Source organism: Oratosquilla oratoria, chromosome 25, assembly GCF_046742065.1.
Source record: "Oratosquilla oratoria isolate Oo_2021 chromosome 25, ASM4674206v1, whole genome shotgun sequence".
NCBI lineage: Eukaryota > Metazoa > Arthropoda > Malacostraca > Stomatopoda > Squillidae > Oratosquilla > Oratosquilla oratoria.
The window spans coordinates 18,750,257-18,755,108 of record NC_134801.1 but is presented as its reverse complement, the minus strand read 5'-3'; the positions used below and the strand labels follow the sequence as shown (position 1 = coordinate 18,755,108).

The 4,852-nt window shown below is 38.5% G+C and overlaps 1 pseudogene; it reads right to left on the bottom strand.

The window, feature by feature from the left end:
* Nucleotides 1-317: 317 nt before the first annotated feature.
* Nucleotides 318-495, bottom strand: LOC143039162 (U2 spliceosomal RNA; annotated as a pseudogene).
* Nucleotides 496-4,852: the final 4,357 nt, after the last annotated feature.

Below are 4,852 nucleotides of genomic sequence, written 5' to 3'. Positions count from 1 at the left end.
TATACATACATATATATATAAATATATATATATATATATATATATATATATATATATATAAATAAAGAATATAGGAAAAGGAGATAGTTGGAAGTTGTGTGAAAGTGTGAAAAGTGACTTTTTAGCCCAGTCAGGAGACCTGGTGCCAACTCATGGCCACACCTTGTTGAAGAGGAGAGTTATTTGGTGTCCATTTGACAATGACAGAGGGTCTTGAATGTTTGCCTTATTTTTCTTGAGAGGGCATGAGGGTCTTACTCTCCTTGCTATCTCAATGCATGGTGAAGCTGCTTGGAAGTTGCACACTGAAGCACCTTTCATTGTGGACCAATCCCAGAAGTACAGCAATACCAGACCAATCTGCGGCAAAGCTGGAGTAACCCCAAATCACTTTGCCTAAACACAATAACCAAATTAATATCATAGGCCTCACATGGGGACCATATCTGATATCAAACTGATAAGAACTGGTACAGACGCTCCTCTACTTACGTTCATTCGTTTTACGTTTTTTTTTTTTCGATTTTACGTTTGAACTGACTGTAAAAAAAAATTGTATTTTTTTTTTGTGATTTTTTTAGTTTAGCGCGCTCTCCGTAGTACGAGACGTTCAAACGATACGCATGACGCTGCGTCCATTGTTTACATGGCACAAACGACAGACTGAACGTGCCTTGCCTCCTCCCCAGTGGCGGATCCAGGATAAAAAAATTGAGGGTGGGGGGCTAACCTGAATTCCTTCCTCTGAGTAGTCTGATGTATCAGAAGTCTGTATTTTAGACATATATATTAGAATGTATATTCGTTTTATATTGTTACACGCTTGTGCTAGTCAGTGATAAGGCACTGGCACGCGTATACTCTTGCATAGAAATTATTGCAGGATCCGTGTGTAGCGTTAGTGCACATGGACTCATGGAAGTAATAAAAATGAAAGTAGCTTTAAAAAACAGAAATACAAACAAAAACGTGTATGAACTTCTGAACCTGTTAATAAAAGTATCTAAATTACATTAATAACACAGCATTGTTCATAGCATCTCACACGAACATCAACCTCCTGTTTTTTTTTTTTTTTTTTTTTTTTGGGGGGGGGGGCAAATACATTGATTACACTGTCTATTTCAATATTGATTTCATTGTGAACGTCGAGTAGCGCCAGGCCGTTGAGGCGATCTTGACCCATAGTATTCCTTAGGTAGGTCTTCAGTCGCTTCAGGGTTGAAAATGAACGCTCGGCCTCTGCGTTCGAGACTGGGAGCGTTATCAAAACTCGGAGAAGCTTGGCCAGGTTCGGATACATTCGGGTCTGGGCGTGGGCAAGGCCATCTCCAATGGATTCGAACTTCATTGTTGTTGAATACCAGCGCTCTGCTTCCGCCTTCACGAGGCTCAAGGTCTCGATGTCAGCCTCATAAACCTTTGCCGCTTCCAGTACAGCAGCAACATCTCCGTCAGCGCTGCTGAGCAGATTCTTGATCTTGAAGCCAACAGGAATAGTATCATTCCCGAACCGGGTCTGCAGCTCAGTCAATACATGGTCGAGGAATGGGACATTTACAGATCTTCGGTAATATTCCTCAGCTGTCTGGAAGGGTAAATTCGCTCGCTGCGTTTGGCGCTTGCAAACTCGAGGTACAGGAATGGTGTCGTGTGATGAACCGATCTCCTGGAGGAGCTCCTCTGCCTTCTTGAAGATGTCCTGGAAGCTGGTCAGTGCACCCTCCCGGGTCTTGTATAGATGCGTCACCACATCAATTAAATCGGCTCGCAAGCAATACTATCTCAAAAAACTTGAAGAAAATTCATCGGTTCCGAAGAAACTCTGGTCAATACTTCTTGAAATAAATGATAAAAAGAGAAGTAATAATACTCACAAATTGTTTATTCACAATAACAGGCAGGTAACTGACAACCATGAGATCGCCGACATATTTAATAACATTTTCTGTTCAATTGGTAGTTTATTGGCTGATAAGCTGCCAAATGACCCAGGAAACCCACTTCAATATATAACTCCAGTCTCATCACAATTTAGTCTAATAAAACCATCAACTCACGATGTTTTGCGTATTATAAATAATCTTAGAAATAAGTCCAATGGCTATGATTGCCTTAATACAAAGATCCATAAATTGCTGCTCCCAAAATTATTCATTTACTCATGCATTTAATCACTTTGTGCTTTCAACAGAGCTGCTTTCCTAATATCCTAAAAATTGCTGTAGTACACCCGATCCATTAGGATGGCCCCACATCAAACGTATCAAATTTTCGTCCGATTTCGATCCTTCCGGTATTGTCTAAAGTACTTGAAACCGTTATTCTTGAGCAATTGGTAGATTACCTTGAGTACCATGGGATCATTTTCGATTATCAATTTGGATTCCGTGAAAACCACTCTTACATGAATATATTGCAACTCGACTAGCAAATAAAAAATATGTGCCGCAGTTTTTCTAGACATTAAAAAGGCTTTTGACACAGTTGATCATAGTATTCTATTGATGAAAATGGCTGAGTACGGAAGAAGAGACTTTGAACTTCAGATGTTTGTCATATTTATCTAATCGTAATCAAGTTGTCTTATTTGACGGTGTTAAATCGAGATTAATGGGTGTAAGTATGGGAGTACCTCAAGGTAGTATTCTAGGTCCTATTTTGTTTTTGATTTACATTAACGATATCTATAATAAAGCCTGTGGTATTCCTGAATACTTACTGTTTGCAGATGATACTTCTTGATTGATTGCTTCAACTTGATTGCTTCAACAACACAAAACAATCATATAGGTGACGATACAGGTATGTTAAACAGCCAACGAACGTGGTATATCTCCTTTCTATACTTTTTCAGCCCAACTGAGACACAACCCTGGCAGCCCTACAACACGCGCAGCACAAAACAGATAAATGGAATTAAACAAATGCCAACACAGCACAATTCCGCCCAAATACCGCACACATTCTGTTAGTTTATTTAACCCCCGTACCTGGCAAAACACCAGAAAGTACTAAAATCGATTAAATGACATCCTTACAATGATTCATGGAAGAACAAATTGGGGGGGGGGGGGGCTTCAGCGCCCCCCTACCCCTGGATCCGCGCCTGCTCCTCCCCTCCTCCATCTCACTTTGTTGCTTGAATTTAATTAATTTGAAATTACTGTTATCATTTTACAATGTTATGTTTATAATTAATGATTTAGGGGTGTTTTATAAGATACGGTAACAGAATTTATGGATGTATAGTACAGTATGAACGGTCATATATTACTGGAATGTACAGTAACAACTTACGTTCATTTTCACGTTACGTTCGGAACGCAACTAAAACGTAAGTTGAGTAACGTCTGTACTGTAATTTGATCTTAACCAAAAGGCTACCAATCTCCTCCCTTTTTGTCTCATCCATTTGTATTCAGATTTAATTACAGTGAAACCTCTCATTAACGGACGTTAATTAGCTGTGTTTTTGGTGCTGTTGTTTAGTGCGTGCAATCACTATGCCACCCAAAAACCACTCCAAATCAACAGATTATTCAAATCAACGAACATCGTTACCCCCTTTTAGTCCGTTAATGAGAAGTGGTACTGTACTTAGGCTCTGGTTGGAATCTTCTTCCCAGATCCTCTTTTACTTTGACTCTTCACAGGAAAAATATACAGAAAAAGGAATTCCTTGTCCCCTCACTCCATCCCATTTAATCACCTTCTACAACATCCACAGGAACAGTGTCAACATTCTTCTCCCTTCCCCCCACCACGGGGGAAAAAGAAAGACATTGAGACTAAGTAAAGATAAATGATAGACTTAAGGAGGCAGCTCATCATTCCCCTGGAAGTAGAATTTTTTTCCTCTAATATCAACAAATGATGTTTGGCTCTGGTCCATTGAGGTGATCCCCCCACTCAAAAAAAAAAAAATAATAAAATAAATAAATAAATAAATAAATAAAATAAATAAATAAAATAAGTAAATCACCCTATCATTGACTGCATATAACTACATATTCAATACCTCAGCACTGGGTTCATTTAATAATATCAAGGTAAATGAAACAGAGTACACTTCTATTATATTAACAGTTTCGTATTTGCATCAAAACCCTACATATAAATGTAACAAATATTGCAATTCATATATGTATGTCCTGTATACATACATATATATCTGTGTGTGTGTGTGTATGTTTCACCATGGTCTTGGATCATGTGTTGCACTTGTGATCGACAGCTATTACCTTGTATATGACCAATCTATGGGTAATACTGTGACCTTACACACACACACACACACCCAATTCCCTGCCCACGAGAGATGGAGTAACAACTTGCAGCACATCTATACTGAAATTATTTCAGCCTTGGGTGGGATTCAAACTCAGACTGCCGTAGTGGTGACCAAGAACACGACCACTGCGCCATTGAGTCACGTGTGTGTGTGTGTGCATAATATGTGTGTGTAATCTACTGTAAGCATTTACCTGCACCTTTTTATATATATATGAAGTACAGAAAAAGCATACTCTCCAGATGACTGATGCCCAGACACTCCAGTATAATCATGCTATCCATACAATTTACATTATACTATTTGCTAAACAGGCTTTAATTCTTACTAAACATGTCAAATTAATCAAATTCATAACAAACCCCCTCTATCATACAATAACAAAGTTCTAATTTGAGGTACATAAATTTTTGTCTGATACATAAATTCATGCACTTCAATCAGGATGTTCAACAATATTTGTCTGTTGGGGTTTAAAGAAACAAAATGACCTTCCAGATTCAAAGCCTTCAAATATTCAGGTATATGTACAACTGTGTACAAACATGTACACCCAAT